General features: G+C 32.4%; 2 long non-coding RNA genes across 2 annotated transcripts; one reads left to right on the top strand and one right to left on the bottom strand.

Moving 5' to 3' along the window:
• Positions 1-10658: 10658 nt before the first annotated feature.
• LOC139527104 (uncharacterized) lies at positions 10659-15804 on the bottom strand. Its single transcript, XR_011665262.1, has 3 exons — positions 15174-15804; positions 11967-12054; positions 10659-11092 (listed from the first exon to the last, which is right to left on the bottom strand). It is a non-coding gene; the product is annotated as an uncharacterized lncRNA (long non-coding RNA).
• Positions 15805-20433: 4629 nt separating this feature from the next.
• LOC139527105 (uncharacterized) lies at positions 20434-25512 on the top strand. The gene is made up of 3 exons (XR_011665263.1): positions 20434-21324; positions 23328-23526; positions 24899-25512. It is a non-coding gene; the product is annotated as an uncharacterized lncRNA (long non-coding RNA).
• The last annotated feature ends 1118 nt before the right edge of the window (positions 25513-26630 follow it).

Below are 26630 nucleotides of genomic sequence, written 5' to 3' on the forward strand. Positions count from 1 at the left end.
CGATTTCTTTCACATCATATACCAGCCGCCTCACACGACAAAACAAACAAACAAAACAGAACAAACAATCAAAACAGAACAAAACATAACAATCAAAACAGAACAAACAAATAAACAGAACCAAAAAAAAACTCAAAACAGAACAAAACAAACAATCAAATCAGAACAAATCAAAACAAACAAAACAGAACAAAACAGAACAAACAAGCAAATCAATCAAAATACATACCGCGCCGAAGTACGTCCATTATTCATTTTTCATTATTCAAAATTCAATAATGAATTATGAAATAGTTCATAATTTTACTTTTCAATGTTAAGTAATGAATAATGAATAATTATGTTTCAGTATTCATGTTGAATAGTGAATAAGAAAAAAAAAAAAATGACTGTGACACTATATCCCGTATCTCTGAAATCGACATTTTGGTGTTATCTAACGCATATTCAAATTAACATATATCAGAAAAAAATCAAACCTCTTCTTTTTTAACTTTAGTTATTGATGAAATTAATTTTGGAGGATGAACTAGTAAGTTTCGCTTACTATTTATTTCAGAAAGTGTTGATTCAATGCTTATAACGGTTTTAAATGGGTTCTACAGAATACATTCAAATATTCAATTCAATATGATATAAAAATATTTATTATCATTTTATATTTTAAGAGTTAACACTGGACACTTTTAATTTGCAAAACACTCATTTGCAAATCCGCCGCCGCCTCAAACAAGAGCTACAATATCATGTATATAACCAAAATGTGCGAAATTACATGGGATTCAATAATTTCATTGGTTTTATACTGTTACTTTCATATTTATTTTGCAATTTGAATTATAAAAACATGGGATTTTCAATATCCCATGGGACAGGGCAAAATCCCATGGGATTTACCATTATCCCATGGGATTTTGGTTAAATCCCATGGGATTTTTTTTGGTCCCATGGGATTATTGTAGTCCCATGGGATATTTTTTGTCCCATGGGACAAAAAAAATCCCATGGGACTATGATTATCCCATGGGATTTTCAATATCCCATGGGACAAAATAAAATCCTATGGGATTAAAATTATATATATATATATATATATATAAATATAAAGTTATGTGTATGTTACAATGAATGCTGTTTGGTAGTAAAATGTTTTCAATGTATACGAGTTTTTTTTTTATATTTTTTATATATACATATATATAATTTTTTTTAAATTTTGTCACAAACATGTTTTTTATTTGTTTATATGACAATAAAGATTATTCTTATTTTGGAATGTATAATAATAATATTTTACAGTCAAAGAATAAAGTCCTTTCACTGAAACAAAATGATGAAATTTCTAAATAAATGAAAAAATATTGTTTTGAAATCTTTGTCTTGTTTATTCTATTATGAAAAATAGAACTGAAAAAATATTTCATATTCTGACTGAAAAGTTCACTCTTTTCATGAGGTAAGATTTTCTTTGTTATAGGTTCATTGCAATACTTGTATAGGCAAACGATTTGAATTATAATATATAACTTTGTGGTGTTCATAATAGTATGCTTATATTTGCAAATTTATAATATAAACACTTTTTGTTAAAGTTTTTGCTTTCTTTATTCACAACTTGCTATGTACAATTATTCAGTCCACTTTTTTTCGATATCACAAACTGGTCAAAACATTTACTAAATTTTATCACCGGTATAAGGAAATAATTCGTAAATATAACTCAACATGCAGACATCTTATACGTTCAGGTATTTCACATCCAAAATTTTATGGAAATATTCTTTATAAAGCACAAAAATGTCAGTATTCTCCTCAGAAACTAACAAAACCTTTAAATAGACTTATTAAAAGGGGATATAGTTACGATACTGTTGTCAGGTCATTAAAGATTGCATATTTTGGCTTTAACATTGATTCACTGATAGGGTCTTTGCATCGGAACTAAACACATTTATTTCTAAAAAAACAGTTGTTGGCATGACACGGGTTATGTTCTTCTCATATATTTTATGATAGTATGATACTAAACCCCTAACGGGAGGGATTGTACCTGATATTCATATGATGAAGACATAATCTTTCAATCAGTTTAATTGAGGTCTGGAGCTGGCATGTCAGTTAACTGCTAGTAGTCTGTTGTTATTTATGTATTATTGTCATTTTATTTATTTTCTTTTGTTACATCTTTTGACATCAGACTCGGACTTCTCTTGAACTGAATTTTAATGTGCGTATTGTTATTGTTTTACTTTTCTACATTGGCTAGAGGTATAGGGGGAGGGTTGAGATCTCATAAACATGTTTAACCCCGCCGCAATTTTGCGCCTGTCCCAAGTCAGGAGCCTCTGGCCTTTGTTAGTCTTGTATGATTTTAAATTTTAGTTTCTTGTGTATAATTCGGAGTTTAGTATGACGTCCATTATCACTGTACTATTATGCATATTTTAGGGGCCAGCTGAAGGACACCTACGGGTGCGGGAATTCTCGCTACATTGAAGACCCATTGGTTGCCTTCGGCTGTTGTTTGCTCTATGGTCGGGTGGTTGTCGCTTTGACATATTCACCATTTCCTTTCTCAATTTTATTTTTTACAGAGTTTGTCTTTAGTGCCGTGTGGAGACAGTAGAGTGCCTCCCCGTGCTTAAGGTTTATGCTCTTATATTATACTAGATTATGGAGTGTGTGTCCGAGCGAGAACTTCTCTATGTTCATTACTTTAGGAATATCTATCAAAAGTAGTATTTTAATATTCAGCCCCATTCATCTATTTAGTCAGACGTCAGTCGCTACCTTGATATACCCTATCTTTTGTTAAATTTGTCGGGTAACTTATGACAATAAGCATTTGACGTCTTGAGCCGAACAGTTTTATCATTTTTACACAATTTAATCTACTGTGTGATGGTTCATATTCTGGACGCCAGTCTTTGCTCCTTTGTAATAAATCTACATATCAAAAAACAAATATGAAGCTTAGAAATGGAAAAATATTAAATACTAAACTCGTTCAAAGGGTATCTACACGTCTCAATCTTCAGAATCGCTTATCTAAAAATGCTACAATAGCTAACGTTTTTAACAATAAAAATCGTGGTTACCCTTCTATCGATAAGTGTCATGCCAAAAAATGACTTACGTGTCCCCGTCTTTCCACCAACAATACAGTAAGGTCCACATTTAATGGTCGCACATTTTCTCTAAATTTTGAAACTGATATTACTTGAAAAACAAACAGTATTATTTATTTACTCACATGAAACAAACCGGGATGCGGTATTCAGTACGTAGGTGAAACTGGGCGATATTTATCTAAACGCACGCAAGAACACCTGTATCGTTTTAAAAGACCCAATAAATTCAAAAGTATCATTTATCAACATCTTAAGAAGCACAGTCATCCTATTAAATATTTAACAGTTCAACCTTTAGAAGTAGTAAATAAGCAGCCTGGTGAATCTCATTCCAAGTTTGTACGATCACGAAAAATAAATGAATTAAATTGGATTAAAAAATTACAGACAGTCTACCCTCTCGGTCTTAATGATAATATCATGGGAATTGGCAATATATCAAGAACCGATTCTGTTAACATTTTGGATATAGTTTCTAAAACTGTTCGTAAAAATCGTTCTCATGGACGCAGAAAAAATCGCAATCAAAGAAAATTTCGGACCAACCATACAAATATTTCGGACCTAATTTCCATTTCAAAAAACAACGGCAGACATTATCTGTTAACCAAGCTTTGTTCTTTACCTATAAATAAATTAAATAAAATTTTAGAGGATTGCAACACAATTTCATATTACAGTCCTAAGTATGAAATTGTCCAAATTATAATGGCATATTGTTATTCTAAACTGTTTCCAAAAATTGATCGCCCTGAAGATCATAAAAAACATTTTATTAAAATAAAGTATGTCAATAAAGGTTTTGATTTTGTAAATATTGCCGGTATTTTTAACGACCATTCTGTTAAAGACCAAATTCCTGGATATTTTGATAATACTGAACTCCCTCTCATTTGTTATATTTACAAGAAATCTACCCGAAAATATGTGTTTAATTATAGCCAATTGTGTAAAGATGTAAATATCACTGAAAATACACCTATGTCGTGTAATTGCAGTAATTCAGAATACACCTATGGACCAATTTCCCATGTTATAACAGGAGACCTTAACATCGTTCGCGACCGAGAGTTAAAATCATTCCTCAGTAAAGGACCTAAATATCGTCCCCCGTCAACTGTTAACTGGAATGAGTGTCGTAATATCATCAACGACTCACTCCGCGCCTACTGTTTGAAATGGGTAAAACGGGAAAAAGCTGACAAAAAATCTTTGGACTCTTTTTTTAATTCAGTAATGAAGATAGTTGATATTCGAATACAACATTTTAAAGAACATTTTACCCTCAACAAAAACTATAAAAACCCTATTTCGCGTATCAAAAATAAACTAACAGAACTAGCCAAGGAATTTGTTTTTGTCCCGGCTGATAAAGCTGCTAATAATATCATTATTGTTTGACGTAAATTTTATATAGAGGTTCTGCAAAAGGAAATCACGAATTCACCAACATTCCAACTGACTTCATTTTCAGAAAACGACATCTGTAACAAACATAAACTTTTAGCTACTTCTTTACAAGCAGAACCAAACACAATGAAAGTCCCAACTATGTACTGGCTTCCGAAGCTGCACAAAAAACCTTACAAATATAGATTTATTTCATCTTCCAGCCATTGTTCAACTACTAAATTGTCTGTTTTACTTACTAGTACACTTGGTACAATAAAAAACCTGATAATAAATTGTTCAAATAAGGCCTTTGAAAATAGTGGAATTAATTACTTTTGGAGTGTCAAAAACTCGTTGGAAGTACTTGATAAATTGCATGCATATATTGGTGATTTTGAATCTGTTCAAAGTTTTGATTTTTCTACCCTATATACCACTTTGCCTCATATTCTTATTAAGAAAAAATTCACATCCCTAATTAACTGGGCATTTAAAAAGTCGGAATGCGAGTACATATGTTCAAACTCTTTTAGATCATTTTTTAGTAGCAATAAACAAAAGAACTATGTCAATTGGACATGCTTTGATACTATTTATGCACTTGAATTTTTACTTGATAACATTTTTGTTCGCTTTGGAGATTCCGTATATCGTCAAGTTATTGGAATTCCAATGGGGACTAACTGTGCACCACTTATTGCGGACCTGTTTTTGTATTGTTATGAGTTACAATTTATGACTAAAATTAGCAAAGACCCATCAAAACAACATTTGATACAAAAATTTAACAATACTTTTAGATATTTGGATGATATATTGGCTCTAAATAATGACGACTTCAGTATGTATACTAAAGAAATTTATCCTGTAGAACTTACTTTAAATAAAGCTAATGATAACAATGACCACTGCCCTTTCCTCGATCTTGATATCTATATCATAAACGGGAAGCTTAATACAAAAATTTATGATAAAAGAGATGATTTTTCATTTCCTATTGTTAATTATCCATTTTTAGATGGTGACGTTCCCTTGTCACCATCTTATGGTGTTTATATATCTCAACTTGTACGATTCGCTCGTGTATGTAACAATGTATTAGATTTTAGCGAGAGAAATTTATGTATTACTGAAAAATTATTACACCAGGGTTTTCGATATCACAAACTGGTCAAAACATTTACTAAATTTTATCACCGGTATAAGGAAATAATTCGTAAATATAACTCAACATGCAGACATCTTATACGTTCAGGTATTTCACATCCAAAATTTTATGGAAATATTCTTTATAAAGCACAAAAATGTCAGTATTCTCCTCAGAAACTAACAAAACCTTTAAATAGACTTATTAAAAGGGGATATAGTTACGATACTGTTGTCAGGTCATTAAAGATTGCATATTTTGGCTTTAACATTGATTCACTGATAGGGTCTTTGCATCGGAACTAAACACATTTATTTCTAAAAAAACAGTTGTTGGCATGACACGGGTTATGTTCTTCTCATATATTTTATGATAGTATGATACTAAACCCCTAACGGGAGGGATTGTACCTGATATTCATATGATGAAGACATAATCTTTCAATCAGTTTAATTGAGGTCTGGAGCTGGCATGTCAGTTAACTGCTAGTAGTCTGTTGTTATTTATGTATTATTGTCATTTTATTTATTTTCTTTTGTTACATCTTTTGACATCAGACTCGGACTTCTCTTGAACTGAATTTTAATGTGCGTATTGTTATTGTTTTACTTTTCTACATTGGCTAGAGGTATAGGGGGAGGGTTGAGATCTCATAAACATGTTTAACCCCGCCGCAATTTTGCGCCTGTCCCAAGTCAGGAGCCTCTGGCCTTTGTTAGTCTTGTATGATTTTAAATTTTAGTTTCTTGTGTATAATTCGGAGTTTAGTATGACGTCCATTATCACTGTACTATTATGCATATTTTAGGGGCCAGCTGAAGGACACCTACGGGTGCGGGAATTCTCGCTACATTGAAGACCCATTGGTTGCCTTCGGCTGTTGTTTGCTCTATGGTCGGGTGGTTGTCGCTTTGACATATTCACCATTTCCTTTCTCAATTTTATTTTTTACAGAGTTTGTCTTTAGTGCCGTGTGGAGACAGTAGAGTGCCTCCCCGTGCTTAAGGTTTATGCTCTTATATTATACTAGATTATGGAGTGTGTGTCCGAGCGAGAACTTCTCTATGTTCATTACTTTAGGAATATCTATCAAAAGTAGTATTTTAATATTCAGCCCCATTCATCTATTTAGTCAGACGTCAGTCGCTACCTTGATATACCCTATCTTTTGTTAAATTTGTCGGGTAACTTATGACAATAAGCATTTGACGTCTTGAGCCGAACAGTTTTATCATTTTTACACAATTTAATCTACTGTGTGATGGTTCATATTCTGGACGCCAGTCTTTGCTCCTTTGTAATAAATCTACATATCAAAAAACAAATATGAAGCTTAGAAATGGAAAAATATTAAATACTAAACTCGTTCAAAGGGTATCTACACGTCTCAATCTTCAGAATCGCTTATCTAAAAATGCTACAATAGCTAACGTTTTTAACAATAAAAATCGTGGTTACCCTTCTATCGATAAGTGTCATGCCAAAAAATGACTTACGTGTCCCCGTCTTTCCACCAACAATACAGTAAGGTCCACATTTAATGGTCGCACATTTTCTCTAAATTTTGAAACTGATATTACTTGAAAAACAAACAGTATTATTTATTTACTCACATGAAACAAACCGGGATGCGGTATTCAGTACGTAGGTGAAACTGGGCGATATTTATCTAAACGCACGCAAGAACACCTGTATCGTTTTAAAAGACCCAATAAATTCAAAAGTATCATTTATCAACATCTTAAGAAGCACAGTCATCCTATTAAATATTTAACAGTTCAACCTTTAGAAGTAGTAAATAAGCAGCCTGGTGAATCTCATTCCAAGTTTGTACGATCACGAAAAATAAATGAATTAAATTGGATTAAAAAATTACAGACAGTCTACCCTCTCGGTCTTAATGATAATATCATGGGAATTGGCAATATATCAAGAACCGATTCTGTTAACATTTTGGATATAGTTTCTAAAACTGTTCGTAAAAATCGTTCTCATGGACGCAGAAAAAATCGCAATCAAAGAAAATTTCGGACCAACCATACAAATATTTCGGACCTAATTTCCATTTCAAAAAACAACGGCAGACATTATCTGTTAACCAAGCTTTGTTCTTTACCTATAAATAAATTAAATAAAATTTTAGAGGATTGCAACACAATTTCATATTACAGTCCTAAGTATGAAATTGTCCAAATTATAATGGCATATTGTTATTCTAAACTGTTTCCAAAAATTGATCGCCCTGAAGATCATAAAAAACATTTTATTAAAATAAAGTATGTCAATAAAGGTTTTGATTTTGTAAATATTGCCGGTATTTTTAACGACCATTCTGTTAAAGACCAAATTCCTGGATATTTTGATAATACTGAACTCCCTCTCATTTGTTATATTTACAAGAAATCTACCCGAAAATATGTGTTTAATTATAGCCAATTGTGTAAAGATGTAAATATCACTGAAAATACACCTATGTCGTGTAATTGCAGTAATTCAGAATACACCTATGGACCAATTTCCCATGTTATAACAGGAGACCTTAACATCGTTCGCGACCGAGAGTTAAAATCATTCCTCAGTAAAGGACCTAAATATCGTCCCCCGTCAACTGTTAACTGGAATGAGTGTCGTAATATCATCAACGACTCACTCCGCGCCTACTGTTTGAAATGGGTAAAACGGGAAAAAGCTGACAAAAAATCTTTGGACTCTTTTTTTAATTCAGTAATGAAGATAGTTGATATTCGAATACAACATTTTAAAGAACATTTTACCCTCAACAAAAACTATAAAAACCCTATTTCGCGTATCAAAAATAAACTAACAGAACTAGCCAAGGAATTTGTTTTTGTCCCGGCTGATAAAGCTGCTAATAATATCATTATTGTTTGACGTAAATTTTATATAGAGGTTCTGCAAAAGGAAATCACGAATTCACCAACATTCCAACTGACTTCATTTTCAGAAAACGACATCTGTAACAAACATAAACTTTTAGCTACTTCTTTACAAGCAGAACCAAACACAATGAAAGTCCCAACTATGTACTGGCTTCCGAAGCTGCACAAAAAACCTTACAAATATAGATTTATTTCATCTTCCAGCCATTGTTCAACTACTAAATTGTCTGTTTTACTTACTAGTACACTTGGTACAATAAAAAACCTGATAATAAATTGTTCAAATAAGGCCTTTGAAAATAGTGGAATTAATTACTTTTGGAGTGTCAAAAACTCGTTGGAAGTACTTGATAAATTGCATGCATATATTGGTGATTTTGAATCTGTTCAAAGTTTTGATTTTTCTACCCTATATACCACTTTGCCTCATATTCTTATTAAGAAAAAATTCACATCCCTAATTAACTGGGCATTTAAAAAGTCGGAATGCGAGTACATATGTTCAAACTCTTTTAGATCATTTTTTAGTAGCAATAAACAAAAGAACTATGTCAATTGGACATGCTTTGATACTATTTATGCACTTGAATTTTTACTTGATAACATTTTTGTTCGCTTTGGAGATTCCGTATATCGTCAAGTTATTGGAATTCCAATGGGGACTAACTGTGCACCACTTATTGCGGACCTGTTTTTGTATTGTTATGAGTTACAATTTATGACTAAAATTAGCAAAGACCCATCAAAACAACATTTGATACAAAAATTTAACAATACTTTTAGATATTTGGATGATATATTGGCTCTAAATAATGACGACTTCAGTATGTATACTAAAGAAATTTATCCTGTAGAACTTACTTTAAATAAAGCTAATGATAACAATGACCACTGCCCTTTCCTCGATCTTGATATCTATATCATAAACGGGAAGCTTAATACAAAAATTTATGATAAAAGAGATGATTTTTCATTTCCTATTGTTAATTATCCATTTTTAGATGGTGACGTTCCCTTGTCACCATCTTATGGTGTTTATATATCTCAACTTGTACGATTCGCTCGTGTATGTAACAATGTATTAGATTTTAGCGAGAGAAATTTATGTATTACTGAAAAATTATTACACCAGGGTTTTCGATATCACAAACTGGTCAAAACATTTACTAAATTTTATCACCGGTATAAGGAAATAATTCGTAAATATAACTCAACATGCAGACATCTTATACGTTCAGGTATTTCACATCCAAAATTTTATGGAAATATTCTTTATAAAGCACAAAAATGTCAGTATTCTCCTCAGAAACTAACAAAACCTTTAAATAGACTTATTAAAAGGGGATATAGTTACGATACTGTTGTCAGGTCATTAAAGATTGCATATTTTGGCTTTAACATTGATTCACTGATAGGGTCTTTGCATCGGAACTAAACACATTTATTTCTAAAAAAACAGTTGTTGGCATGACACGGGTTATGTTCTTCTCATATATTTTATGATAGTATGATACTAAACCCCTAACGGGAGGGATTGTACCTGATATTCATATGATGAAGACATAATCTTTCAATCAGTTTAATTGAGGTCTGGAGCTGGCATGTCAGTTAACTGCTAGTAGTCTGTTGTTATTTATGTATTATTGTCATTTTATTTATTTTCTTTTGTTACATCTTTTGACATCAGACTCGGACTTCTCTTGAACTGAATTTTAATGTGCGTATTGTTATTGTTTTACTTTTCTACATTGGCTAGAGGTATAGGGGGAGGGTTGAGATCTCATAAACATGTTTAACCCCGCCGCAATTTTGCGCCTGTCCCAAGTCAGGAGCCTCTGGCCTTTGTTAGTCTTGTATGATTTTAAATTTTAGTTTCTTGTGTATAATTCGGAGTTTAGTATGACGTCCATTATCACTGTACTATTATGCATATTTTAGGGGCCAGCTGAAGGACACCTACGGGTGCGGGAATTCTCGCTACATTGAAGACCCATTGGTTGCCTTCGGCTGTTGTTTGCTCTATGGTCGGGTGGTTGTCGCTTTGACATATTCACCATTTCCTTTCTCAATTTTAATTTTACACTATATAAGAGTGAAGACAATAAATAATTTCATTCACTAGAATATTCCTGCAATTCTTAGACAAAACATTTTTTCAATCTGTTCTTCAAAGATCTTCCTCTGTACATCTTTATTGAATCGAGAGATTCAAATGAGAAGACAAAGCAAGTTTATTTGGACAACAACATTCTAATATCTTGTTCATTCGTTCCATCTTTCAATTGATAATTACATTGTTGTATTTATATGATCAAGTTCTTGTGCATCAATGATCGTGATGATATGACTCCTTTTTGTTTATAGTCATCATGTTGAAATTTCCTCTTTCAAATAAATGTAGGAAAAAACATGTTCCATTTCAAATTAATAAAAAAGTCGCACTATGGAGAAAAATATCAGCTTTAAGTTTTCCGTTCAGTATTGATCTGTGAATGATGACCATGAAAATCCAGATTTCTGACCTACAAATACACAAACTCAAAAATTATCAGTGAAGAGATCAATAAAATGGCTATTTTATCATGTTTATGATTAATATGATAAACTTTCATTTAAATATTCAAGTACTAAATTACAGAAATCGCTTAAATTTTATAATAGTTTAGTTAAAGTACAGCTTATTTAAAATTATAATAAAAAATATAGGCCACCGTTGAGTTAAATAAGATATTACATTTTTAATGCCAAAAAATGGCATTTTTGCACCAAAGGGAGATAATTTGGAGCTTTTTCAATGATATATGCATTTTAAAAGTCATCTGGGGCCAAACCGAATTGATTGTTTTGAATGATTTGGTGTACCATATGATAAAGATATAAATAAATTGAGTTATGAAAAAAAAATATTAAAACATTTTTCTGAAATTGTTATACCCTAGAGCCTCCTTAAATGTCATTTGATCTCTATTGGAGAAATGTCTCATTGGAAATCAGACTGCTAAGTGTTTCTTATTTTTATATCAACCCAGCCATATTATACCTGTCTAATATCAGGAGCTTGTACATAGTTCAGTGGTTGATGTTGGTTCATACCCGTCATTTTTATTTTTCATAATTTTTTGTTTTTATAAATTAGTCTGGTATATTTGACGTTTGAATTGATGCTCTGTTTCAAATTTGGTTAGTGTTGACTTTTATAGATTACTATAACATGTATAGGGTATGGGTTTTCTCATTACTTACAGGTCATCAATGGCCTCTAATAAGTAATTACAATGCTTACATCCACTAAATTGAACTCTGATGGATAGTTTTCTCTTTAATCATACCACATCTTATTTTAATAAATATTTAATTATTATTCAAGGACAAAAATTTTTATAACAGTGGACTTACCATTTAGGCTTTGTTGACCTCTGTAAATCTTATTTTGTTGATAATTTCTTCTGTTTATAGTTTCCCCTTTATCTTTCATGTTCTTGCCCTACACATAAAAGGGTAAACATCATTTAATGACAAAAATAACTACTACATGTATTACATAATTAGTAGGCAACGGAAAATTTTGTCTTATTTGTATATAACATCAACTAACTCATCATTCTTGCTGTTCAATATCATGAATATTATCATTATTCTATGAATATGAGGTCACAGTAAAATTAACCTTGGCAGGCAGACATCTTTTTTTATTTGATACCTTGTAGTCATTCCATACAACAAGTAGACCTATGCTTAAAAATCTAAGGCCAAAATCAAAAATATGTTTGTTTCCCCTCCCCCCACACGGGTCAAAAATAAGCGCCCGGGTCAAAAAAAAATTTCCACAAAAAAATCGAAATTATTTTTTTCCTGAAAATAATTTGTTTCCATTTTTGGAAAGTGCTTGAAAGCAGAAGGATTGATAATCTAAATAAATACACTCAAATTGAGCACAAACAACTGATAAGTGGCCTGGACTGGACAAGTCAAACCATTCATGTGACCATGCTATGACAATCACATCCAGTTAAAAAAAACTAGAGGCTCTCAAGAGCCTGTGTCGCTCACCTGTTAATGTGTTTACTGATGTCGGCCATCTTCGTTGGTAGGCGGGGTCATTAGTCACTTTTTTTTTAAATAGATACCCTAGTATTATGATTGTGGCCAAGTTTGGTTAAATTTGGCCAAGTAGTTTTAGAAATGATTTTTATACAAGTTACAAAAATGACGAAAAGTTGTTCAATGTTGACTATAAAGGGCAATAACTCCTTAAGGGGTTCTCTAACAATTTTGATCATGCTGACTTATTTGTAGATCTTACTTTGCTGAACATTATTGCTGTCTACAGTTTATCTCTATCTATAATAGTATTCAAGATAATAACCAAAAACTGCAAAATTACCTTAAAATCACCAATTTTAGGGCAGCAACCCAACAACAGGTTGTCCAATTCAACTGAAAATTTGTGAGGGGATATATCTTATTCTGATGGACATTTAAATCTTGAAAGATTTGCCCTAAATGTCTTAGTTTCAAAGATATAAAGCAAAACCTGCATTTTACCACTATGTTCTAATTTTAGCCATGTCGGCCATTTTGTTTGGTAGGCTGGGTCAGCGGACACATTTTTTAAACTACAAACCACAATGATAATTGTGGCCAAGTTTGGTTAAATTTGGCCAAGTAGTTTCAGAGAAGAAGATTTTTAAAAAAGTTACAAAAAATGATGAAAAGTTGTTAAAAATTGACTATAAAGGGCAATAACTCCTTAAGGGGTCGACTGACAATTTTGGTCATGTTGACTTATTTGTAGGTCTTACTTTGCTGAACATTATTGCTTTTACAGTTTATCTCTATCTATAATAGTATTCAAGATAATAACCAAAAACTGCAAAATTTCCTTAAAATAACCATTTCACAGTCAGCAACCCATCAACAGGTTGTCCGATTCGTCTGAAAATTTCAGGGCAGATAGATCTTGACCTGATCAACAATTTTACCCCATGTCAGATTTGCTCTAAATGCTTTGGTTTTTGAGTTATAAGCCAAAAACTGCATTTTACTCCTATGTTCTATTTTTAGCCATGGCGGCCATCTTGGTTGGTTTGACAGGTCAATCCACACATTTTTTAAACTAGATACCCCAAGGATGATTGTGGCCAATTTTGGTAGAATTTGGCCAAGTAGTTTCAGAGGAGAAGATTTTTGTAAAAGTTTACGGACGACGGACGCAGGACGACAGACGACGAACGCCAAGTGATGAGAAAAGCTCACTTGACCTTTCAGGTCAGGTGAGCTAAAAAAAACCTGCCTTCCTGGTCTGTTTACAAAGGGTAGACCCGGGGGAGGGGAAACAGACATTCTTTTAAATGTGGCCTCATAAAATGACAAAACCAAGAAAACTTATCATTGACCAAAGAACAATAAAATGCGGTCATGGTTTATATATGAATCTGCCATTCAGACATGCACACCTTACAATTGTTTCATATCTACCAACTATAATCTACCTGTAACTTTAAACATATGATAAACTGACAAAACAATGCAGTGTTTCATTGACCAATGAACCATGCATGAAAATGAGGTGAAGTTCATATAAAATATCACAGACAGCTAAGTGCATCTTACAATTATTTCATTCACTAAATAAAGGGGCCTTATTGCTTACAGTATCCGGAAAATAGACCAAACCACAAAAACTAAATATTTTCAAAGTTCCTTATACCCTGCCAATTTGTTATGGTTGTGCCTGTTCCAAGTCAGGATCCGATAATTCAGTGATTGTCGTTTGTTTATGTGTAACATATCTGTTTTTCAATTTTTTTGTACATAAATTAAAGCACAATACATTTGTACATGAAACACAAAGCTCATCACTGAGATAGTAGTCTCAGATAGAGGGAGGCGGGGTCAACCAAACTCCCCTATTCAATCTGAATGCAGGACAGAAAGTCACAGTCAAAAAGTCACACACTGTCACAGGACAAAAAGTCACAATTTAGTTTTGGGATTATTTTTCTTTGAACAAGAAAACACTCTTTTTGTATTTTTCTTGAAGTTTTATACATGAACATGATGTAGCAACTTTTAAATTAAAATTTATTAAAAACAAATAAATCAGTGCATTAGGTTTGCGCACATTACCATTACATTTGCACACAAAAATCATTACGTTTGTGTGCAGCTTTTGATTACATTTGCACGCATTTTTTAACATGTAAATATAAAAAAAAAAGATATAGTATGATTGCCTTTTACAGCTGACTATGCGGTATGGGCTTTACCTCGGGCTTTGCTCATTGTTGAAGGCTGTTTGGTGACCTATGGTTGTTAATGTCTGTGTCATTTTGGTCTCTTGTGGACAGTTGTCTCATTGGCAATCATACCACATCTTCTTTTTTATATTATGAACAATTTCCTAAAATTAAAAATGAATATATGTAATAAAAAGAAGATATTTCAAAATCTTTTTTCATTTATATTCAATCAATTGTCAACAAATTGTTTGTGACTTTTTGTCCTATCAACTTTGTTACTTTATGCCTGAGTTTGACATGTGTTTGACTTTTTGTCCTGTGACTTTTTGTCGGAATGTCCTGTGACTTTCTGTTCGTTTACCTTCCATCTAAATCAGTGAACTGAATAATTGTTTTTTGCAGAAGTCCGGGGAGTGTTAAAAAATCACATGTGCAAGTTGAGAGTCAACACTTACACAGGGACTACACAATACTTTTTCAGAATGTCAGCAAAAAAGAATCACTGGTGACAGGGGAGTGTAACCGATGAATTGATCCTGAATCAGATAAGATTTTCCCGGTACGTCTAAACACCGCTCAGGAGGACCTCCTGGGTGCACACATGCAGGACATACAAAGTGCACTCATGGCAGACCCTATATAGTCGCCGTCGTATCTGCACACATGATGGATGTATATATTCGTTATAGATCGTCATACACTTCTCATTTTAGAGTTAAATTTGCAAGCAACCTCTTAAGATTTTAAAATAATAATGCTACTAAAAATATATTATTTCCCCCAATTTTCGCAATTTTTTCGCCATATAAAATATTTAGGCGACTGTGCTTTTAGTGAATATAAACGATTACGAGGCCTCACGAATAAATATAAATATGAAATATACTGGAACATCGATTAGCATAGATCGAGCAGCAGAGTAAACTTCCACATAAATCTCGAAGTTATTTACGCCGGATAATATAGACTGTGCTCCTGAATAAAGTTGTCAAATACATTAATTTGTGTTTTTTACTTCTACAAGAAATTTGATTCAAATGCTAATTACGCACCATTTGCTGAGCAGAGAATCATTCTAAGCCAGGAACTAACTGATAACATTAAGAATAGAACTGAAGTCTCTGTAAAAAGGCAGTCAATCCTAACAGAACTGTATTAACTTAATGATACATGTACATCAAGTTCCAGCACCTCACCAAGCACCCTTGCCTTGCATACTGAGATGGCAAACTGGTGTGTGTCAGTATTTTAATATAAAACTGCGTAGGTTCATATCGTTTGATTCAACGTTTGTTTGGTTATTTTTTAAGGATCGTTGTAAAATTATATCGAAATCTTTGTTAAAATACGATTTTAAATTGTTCAATTCTTTCTATTTCATAATTTTGTCAAAGTCTACTTTTTAAAGTTTTAAATTTTACAGAAAAAATGAATATTCCATTTTGATTTGAAGAAAATCTTTTTGAACTGTCATGACATGGTGTTGCAAAGCTGATTACAGGTAACTATAACATACAGTAATTTTCCATTTCGACAGTGCGTGTATTCTCGGGTGTGTATAACGTATAGTTTTCTAGAGAACATCCTGTCTACGTGTAATACAGATTGATGACATTATACAACATTTCTTTGGTTAAATGTGATAAGGTATCTGTGTCCATTCCCTATTTCAACACCACTAATTTTTCGAAGAAAAAAAATCAAAAAAAAAAATTATATGAAATTAAGAAGAAAAGTAGCAAATATAAACTTCAGTGATTGCGCATTGAGTAAACATAATTCCAATATTGCATGAACAAATCCGTGAGAAAACGTATATATACATGTATGAATAAAGATGTGTTTTAAACGACCTATTGGCATTATTTCACACTAGGACCTAAGATAACTAGAACTAAGCAATGGTTGATCCAGAAATTTTCATAAGTGGGGACTCATTGACTGCCTTAGAGTGTTCACGTCCAGTCATGCTTCCGTGATTCCCTATATAATCTACCATCTGTTTCCAAAGATTTAGGAGGGGGGCTGGTACACACATATATATCTAAATATACCTCTGCGGCGGAGCCAGCCATTTGAAAAGGAGGGGGGTCTCAACCCAGGACAAAAGGGGGAGGGGGTGGTTCCAACCATATGTCCCCATTCAAATGCATTGATCGTTCAAAAAAGGGGAGGTTCCAACCCCCGAAACCCTCCCCCTGGATCCGCCACTGATACCTATAGTATGCATATAATTAAGAACAGCTTTGAATATATGCATATAAAATAATGGTACGTTTAAAAACCGTTCAGGATCTCCTGGTTGCACACAGGACATTAAGTAACTTAGGACATATATATATAATAGTAAGAGTTCAGGGTATACATTCGATAACTAACATATTTTATAATTTTGTTATTTTTGTTTTGATAAAATCAGAGACATATAATACATGTATTGAGACATATATATATATGTGTGTCTCTGAAAAAATCAAACCATCTTTAAAGAAGTTATTTCAGTTTGAATCGACTGTCTTTTGCATTAGAATTCCAAAACGTTAATGTTATTTACAAATGCCAAAACCTGCAAGAAAGAAACATTTATATTCGGTGATTTTTACACTAAACGTTTTCGTAATTTGTTTTAAAAAATATTAAAAAGTACATGTACATCGTTTTTTCAAGATTTGTATAGTAACTGGTTTAATTAAGTCCCCTTGATGAAATTTAAATTGCGAGACGCTAATTAATAAACTATGATCTATCTATCGGCATGCGTCGTTATTTGGGATACGTCACGGATGACCGATGATCATATTCAATACGATATACCAATCATCATTTGAATTTGGTCAATTGATCTTTAATAATTAGGACTAATTGGTGATGGCAGAGAATAAGTCGCTGGTGATGGTTAAAAACACATAGAAGTAAACTTTGCAAAAAAAAAGGTTTCCTCGGAAAAAATTATGAAAATATATGAATATGCTAAATATTTTTTTTTTCCGAAATAATAATTAAAGACGTTTAGAAATAACAAATTTTCACAGTTGGGAAATTTTCAATTCTAGTTATTTCATTTTGAAAACGTTGAGAAATATAGATCTTATTATATGTTAAATGTGGGCCGCTTGGAGATCAACTTGTGAAACCCTGCATAATTAGGGTTTGTCTACTTTCGTCTTTTTCAATTGCCAAACATTCTATAATCAAGGATTTGTACAAGGCCTTGTTATAATGAATATTATCGCCAATATCACCATAATTAAATAAAGAACAGATACAATATTCGCCTAAAGAGTTTGCCATCTAACAATTCAAAATGAAATGTTGAGTCGAAACTGAGGTACCAAATCTATAAAAAGAATCACTATTTTAGTCGAAATTAAACTGTATATATTCTTTTTTTCAAAACTCCTGAAATAATTTAACATTATCTATAGAGAGCTTACATATGCAAATCTGTTTAGAAATATGTGAGCGTAAATAAAATTTGTTTATTACCCCCCCCCCCCTTTTTCCTTCTTTAAAATTTAATTGTAAACGATTTTCGTTCTTAATTTGTGTTTGCTCATTAACTGGGGTTCATGCTGTCAAAAAACAAAAATGTCTCCTTGTGTAAAAGTTATTGATAAAAAAAAAATTGAAGCTTCCAGAAGAATAACGGTACGTCTAAACACCGCTTGAAGGACCTCCTGATTGCACTCATGACATACGAAGTGCACTCAGGACCCTTTATAGTCATCGCACACAGGATGGATGCATATATTCTTTATACGCTTCTTATTTTAGAGTTAAATTTGGTAGAATTTGAAATCGAACTTAGATAGATATGTTACATTTGTAATTCTTAGAAAATAATAAGGGCACGTGTCACTGATTACACAACTACTGAGCCATGAATTATCCAATCAACAAAATTAATTGGATTATCTTTATTGTTGTTTTATACATTGTGTTGTTAGTACAGTGTGACCATGCGGGAAGTAATATTGTGACGTCTAGAATGAATATCACGATGTTTTAAGATTTTCGTCTTTTATTAAGATTTCGTTCCATAAATTTTTACGTTTTATTCTTAATTTTATTATCATGTCCTGGACCAGTAATGAATTCTTTGCACGAGTTTGAAAAGGGAAATAAATGTTCATACTTTACGGTAAAAGCCGTACTTTTCAAACAATCAAACTCATATACATGTAGTTAGATGTTATTTCTCATTTTTATCGAACTTGTCCAGGAATTTTATTTTTGAGTTATACGAATATTTTAAGAAATCCGTTTTTATTAAGTTTTTTTCTCTAATTAAAGTCGTTTTGTCCAGTTTCACAAGCCTGAAACGAATTTCAATGCGAAAATAAATTCTGAAAATGAACTTGTCTCCGTTTTCGTCTCCGTTTTTTTAAAAATTATGATATTTTGGGTATAATTATTTCTAAAAAAATATGTAAGTTAGATTGTAGTAGCGAGAAATTATAAAAAAGAAGATGTGGTATGATTGCTAATGAGACAACTATCCACAAAAGACCAAAATGACACAAACATTAACAAAGAAAGACTATTTCGAAGACAGTTTATTGACACGAAATCCGTTCAAACCACGACTAAGTCTTCGTGCACAGATTTCCGTTAAGGTTAAACTGAATATTGTACATAATTGTCTTCTCTTGTATAATGGTTTGTTGAGAATAAAGATATACAAATGTAATAAAATTTGATATTCAGTCAACATTGTGTTTGTTTAAAAACTTGATTTAGATAGAGAGAAAGAAAAGAATCACACTGAAAAACAAAAATCGAACTTGTTACAGAAAAAAAACTATAAAATAATTTTCTTTATTCGTGAACTGCAAAACACAACAAATTAATTTACCCGTCATCATGAAAAATAAACTGAAAAAGCACATCGAATGAGATATATATTTAATTTTTTCTATATGCAAATTCATGTTAAAGGTAAAACTGAACTAAACAATACAATTCCTAAAAAACAATAAAGATAATCCAATCAATTTTGTTGATTGGATAATTCATGGCTCAGTAGTTGTGTAATCAGTGACACGTGCCCTCATTATTTTATAAGAATTAACATATCTATCTAAGTTCGATTCAGGCGCGGATCCAGAGGAGGGAGGGGGTTCCCGGGGGGGGGGGGGGGGGGTTGGAACCGATCAATGCATTTGAATGGGGACATGTAGTTGAACCCCCCCTTTTTTTAAATGGCTGGATCCGCCCCTGCGATTTCAACTTCTACCAAAATTTAACTCTAAAATAAGAAGCGTATAACGAATATAAACATCCATCATGTGTGCATATATGATTACGGTAATGGGTCCTGAGTGCACTTTGTATGTCCTGAGTGCACTCAGGAGGTCCTGAGCGGTTGTTTAGACGTACCCGAAGAATAAATCATTTCCTGAACCTAAAATACATTTATCTGTAATTAAAGAAAATTCGCCTAAAACATTCTCTCATATAAAAATTCGCCTAAAACATTCTCTCATATATTTAAACAATTAATTATAAAATAATTAATTCAACGTCGGACTTTCTGTCTGTTTACTAATACTTTTCTTGTTCAGTTTTGTTTATACCCATAATAGATGAACGGAAATAAGTACTTTTTTTTAGGAAAATTTACAACTAGATGAACGGAATTAAGTACTTTTTAGGAAAATTTACAACTCAAATTTTCAAAAACAAAATTCTACACTTTTTACCTGGATGTTTTTCTCTGTCTCGAAGCCGCAACCTTTGACCCCGTATCAAACGTAGCGACCAACACCTCACATGACGTATTCTCGATGTTGAGGTATTGACAATATACAATCACATTTATCAATATACAGCAAGTAAGTAATTTGGTGTTGAATGCCAGTAGATCAGAATTTGTTAATCGAACTTTACCTGTTTAAGGGGCACTAGCTGCCAAATTCATGTTCTTCATCGATTTTAATAAAATTCACATTAAACGTGTATATAGTGTTGAATTGTTTATTAAAATGTTGCGCACAATCTTGGCTGATATGCATAAAACCATTATATTTCATGACACTGCATGAAAAAGAAATTGACTTATCGTATAATACCAGAACCAGAGACATATATATTGTATCTAACATCTCTGCCAGAACTAAAAAATAAACTACAGTAAGTCCACATACACATATTAAGGTGTATGGATGTGAATTAACAGAATAGAGAACAAAGGACAAAGAAAAAAAGGAATAAAGAATAGTGAAAGAAAGAGAATAATGGAAAAAAGTGTAAGTTATTAAAAATATAACTAAAAAAAGAAGACAGAAAAAAAGACACCCCTCCGAGACGAGCCTTACATGCACTGTTATTACCCAAGGTTAATTTTACGGCGGCTCATTTTATTTTGGCTTAGAAATAAACATAATTGACAAGTTTCCTTCCCCTGCATTCTCGATCCCACATGTAAATAAGCACGGTGATTTTCAAAAAGACATTGATACATCATTACAACACACACTTGCCGTCAGTATTTGAATATATTGATTAAGAAGGTATAGAAGATTAATGCACGCACACTATTATCCACCACTGGCCTAAATAGTTAGTCCGCAAACAACGAGGGTAATAAAAACCCAGCACTTTGAACACAGCCACCGGCATGGTGTGAATCTGAAAGCTTCCCACTATCCATTTCTACCCATAGAAAACTTTTGCCTTTCATTTATCAAAAATGAAATATGTTGATATTAATGGTATATAAGAATTATTGGGGAATTCAAACCATTCCTATTGTAAGTGATATAACTAAATTTATATCAGGGTGATTGAAATGAGGAAAAAAAAGGGGGGATCAGGAGTTCAGGGCCCCCTGTTTGGGAAAAGAATTGGTTGATTATATATGGAATCACTGAGTCATGGCAGGAGCAGGCCCCTCTTAGGCAGTCGGTGGGCCCCACTTATGAAAAATTCTGGATCCACCACTGTGGTCAGGGTGGTCTTCAGTTGTATTATCTTTTAAAAAAAAAATTACACCTGTATAGTGTATATTCTTTAGTGTAAATCAAGGGAAAATACTGTGAACTATCTGTGCATTGGGGCTTATTAAAAGGTATTTCGGGGGGGGGGGGGGGAAGAAAGAAGGGAGGGTTAGTCCATGGGAGGTAATCCCCACCCCTTTCAATTTGAGAATATGCTATTATCTTGTAAACGGTCCAGATCCCCATCCCTAAACCATATATATTCTTGAATGGGACGATAAAACAAATCAAATGAAATTAAAAGGAGGTCTTTGGGGGTTTCACCACTCTGTTCAATTTGAGAATGTGCTATTATCTTGTGAACGATCCAGATCCCCACCCCTAAACCATATATATTCTTGTCGGGGACAATAAAATTAATAATGAAATAAAATAAAAGTGAAGTCCCACCCCCTCTAGTTTGAAAACTTGTAAACGGTCAAGATCCCCACCCCTAAACCATATTTATATATTCTTGTATAGAACAATAAAACAAATAAAAGGAAATATAGGGAGAGTCCATGGGGTTCACCCCCACCCCCACATGTTTGAGAAACTTTTAAATGGTTGAGATCCCCTGTCATCCAGTGGTTAGGTGAAAAAATTTCAGGATCCCTGATCTCCACCGTCAAACCATATATATTCTTGTATGAGACAATAAAACAAATCAAATGAATATAGGATCATCCCCTTTGTCTTGGGTTGGGAACCCCCCTTTTTAAAATGGCTGGATCCGCCCCGGCATACCATCTAGCTAGCTATAAAGGCTTTAAAAATATGAAATCAAACAAGGAAATTAACAGTGTAGGCAACTGTTTTGAATTTAAAAAAAAGTCTTTTACATATATAACAATGTTAAATTTTTTGTGCATTTATTTTTGCTTATCGTATTTTCAATAATGGACAAAATTGCATGATTGAATATTGTAATTTAAGAAAAATCAGCATACATGATATAAAATGGGAAGTGGAAACTGGGAATTTGACAAAGAGACAACAACCCAATCAAAGAGCAGACAACGGCCGAAGGTCACCTATGGGTCTTCAATGCAGTGAGAAAAATTCGGCACTGGTCTTCAGCTCATAAATATGTATCAGAAATGAAAACGAGATACAGCTTTCAGTTGTATTAATAAAAACCTCACAATAAGTTCTGAATATCAGAATATACTGTATTGCAAGATTCTCTCAAAATGTACACATAGAGCTGAAAAACTGTCAGTGACTGTAAAATTAATCATGCTAACATTAAAGTCCATGGAGTCCATCTTAATATGCATACTCTCGTACAAAGGAATATAAGTATGCAATAGACATCAAGTTTTCAAAAATAAGAGTATCTATGCCATTAATTTACGACAAGATCTTAATCAAGTAATAATTTCGGTTTGTTTAAATATTTCGGAGGTTAGTATGACCTCCTCTTTGGTGATGATGTTTTCGTTTTAAAGTTGGGAAAATTGTTTGTACATGTACCAACAAAAATAAAAACACAAAGTCAATCTAGAATTATGTTTTTATCATTTTTTTATGTTTAGGTTGTCAGCAAGATGAAAGGGACAAGTATGCAGTTCAAAATTCAAAATGTGGATAAGTTGAGGTTCTAGGTCTTACCTTTGCAGATTTTCATATTTTGCATGAATAAAATCAAAGGTTATATGATGGACAGCAGAGAAAGAAAAAAACAACTTTTCAATTATCCTGCTCCTGGATAAATGTAAAACATCTTGTTTTTCGGTAAGTTTTATGCTCTGTTTTGATAGTGTTAGCGCATTCATCTTTCCAGTCTTTCCTCTAAATTGTAAGTTTTTGGTGAGTGTTCACCATGAATTTCAGTAAGTAACTTGTGGATTTACATGTATATACTCAAAATTTAGTACTAATATTAATGGGATTTTAGCATGACATCCTGCCAAATGCTTGTTAATCATGTTTATGTTCCAGAACAAACAAGTATTTGGACTGTACGCTTGCCCAATTTTAAGAAGTTGGTCAAGTTTATTACAAACAAATGTACAGTACAGATCAACATAACTGAAATCTTTAATAGATTAATACAAAAAGTTTAATTGCAGTTAAAATAAAAACACAGGTTTGGTCGAGCTGGTACCAGACAGTACAAATATACTTAAATGGTCTGACTGTACACATATGGTGGGACTGTAAGTTCTGGACCGTAAAAGTAACATCCGAATACTGATATGGTCTGGAACATTTATACATGTCTTAAAATTAATATCAAACACATTGGTGTTTGATAGAACTATAATGTTTTGGGATATCAAAATCAAAAATATCCCATTTTTACTTTTAATAAAGAAGAAGATTATTGATGTATGTTTAAATGTATATTAAAATGAGACAGCAAGCCAACAACACAAAAAATAAGGATAAAACATACATATTTTTTTTGTATCAATGTTATAATTTCCAATATGTTCAAGGTATTTTTTCATTGAAATAAAACACAAATTGAAATCTGTCTGAACTTCAAAAACTTAAAGAAATATTGTTTCTGTTGTCTGCATTTTGTATAATATATTGCAAATTCTTGTGAATAATGGAATGTTATTATAGTTGTCTAAAGTTTTAACATTGATCTTTATACTGTAAATTCATAAATTATTGCGTGCATTTATTATTGCGATTCTGTCATTTTAGACTTAAATGCGATTTTAAATTTTACAATTTTGAGAAAAATCCTGTTTAATCCATATAAAATATTTCATAATGCGAGTTTAAATTATTGCGTTTACAACTCCGTTGCATTTTTCGCAATAAAAAAAAACTCGCATTAATTCCGAATTTACAGTATATATATATATAATGTATATAACTTGGGAAAATACCCAAATGTTATAAAGAAGAATAAATTAATTGATTGTTATATGGTATTAGAATAGGAAGATGTGGTATATTGCTAATTTGACAACCCTCCATCAGAGACCAAAGGATGTAGGCCGTTAGCAACTGATGACACTGGACAACCTTTAACAATCAGTAAAATCCATATTGCATAGCTATTTTTATTGAAAATCATATTATTGCTACATGTATGAAAACAATTTTGTATAATCCATTACTTTAGATTTTATTGGTTCTTTTTCAGAAGGATTGAAATTCACCACCTAGAATAAATGGAGAAAACATAGAAACAAGACCAGAATAAATTCAAAGACAAAAGTTGGATCAGTTATTATTTTCATCACTCAGTCAATGATTTGAAGTTCTTTTAAATTCAAAAAAATATTGAAACCACAATAATGTCAAAGTTCTGTGCTGAATGTCCAAAAAGTGGACTATACCATCAAACAATGCTGGATGATAAGAAACTATTAATGTTTTGTGTTGAGGGATATTGTGAAAAAAATAGATTTACTTAAATAGCTACTAGTATGTTAAGCCTAACAATAGAGTTTTTATTGATTTCAAATGGCAAATAATTGTGTTTCAAGAAAGTATTCTATAATTCATGAATAAACATATATTGATACTTACATTATCTGCTTTGTTGTTTAAAAGTTTAGTTTTGAACAGTTAAAGAACAATATGCTAAATTAACATTTCCCAAGAAAAAAAGATATTCAATTAAAAAGATTCATCTTATAATAATTTACTACCAAATAGAAAACATTGTAACATACACATTACTGTTTATTTATATCTATATATTTACAATTAGAATCCCATAGGATTTTAATTTGTCCCATGGGATATTAAAAATCCCATGGGATAATAAAAATCCCATGGGATTTTTTTTGTCCCATGGGACAACAAATATCCCATGGGACTACAATAATCCCATGGGACAAAAAAAAATCCCATGGGATTTAACCAAAATCCCATGGGATAATGGTAAATCCCATGGGATTTTGCCCTGTCCCATGGGATATTGAAAATCCCATGTTTTTATAATTCAAATTGCAAAATAAATATGAAAGTAACTGTAGAAAACCAATGAAATTATTGAATCCCATGTAATTCTGCACATTTTGGTTATATACATAATATTGTAGCTCTTGTTTGAGGCGGCGGCGGATTTGCAAATGAGTGTTTTGCAAATTAAAAGTGTCCAGTGTTAGTTATTTGAAAGTTTCTGTTGAGGTAATTATTCGCTGGATTATTGTTCATTAGCTTGAGTCTGGTTGTAATTATATGTGTTAATATATGCACTTGTACACAAACACAGACTTGTCATCAATTTTGTTTATGACAAACATTTTGGTAAAGTCTCTATTAAAAGACATAGCACCAGAACGAGTGTCAAGTCCGTGGTTTTTGTTCGGAACCTCTTCCGTGGTTGTCCAGTCCAAAGAGAGTCGATTGATATTTCCTGTCCTGTTTGTAAAGTAGATATTTCCCTGTTGATCAGCGGCAATTCCTCTTATCGCTTCATCCTTCGAATAAACGAGTGTTCCATCTTGGTTCATACAGTAAAGATTGTAATCAGTTTTCACTGTTATAAGCTGTGTGACTTCGTTGTACAATATACGCCAACCAATCGGATGTCTAGAGTCGGGGAAACGTATACTTTGCAAAATGGATCCATCAGTCTTCAGTATTTTGATTCGAGAAAATCCTCCTACGAAAATTTGATCTTTTACAGCAGTTATGCTATAACAATTAAATTCAACATCTACTTTCATATCGAGTGTGAAATGTAGTGTTAACGAACTGCACTGACTTCTCATCGGGTATTGTAACAACTGCTGTATCTGTTTCCGGTATCACAGCGACACCACATGGGTTGCTAGAAAACTTGATTTTGTCTCAAAATCTTGGCAATTTCTGTAAACAAAAAGTTTAGGATGGTTGTATTGATAATTGCTCAGCTGTAACTT

This window comes from Mytilus edulis, chromosome 6 (assembly GCF_963676685.1).
Source record: "Mytilus edulis chromosome 6, xbMytEdul2.2, whole genome shotgun sequence".
Taxonomy (NCBI): domain Eukaryota; kingdom Metazoa; phylum Mollusca; class Bivalvia; order Mytilida; family Mytilidae; genus Mytilus; species Mytilus edulis.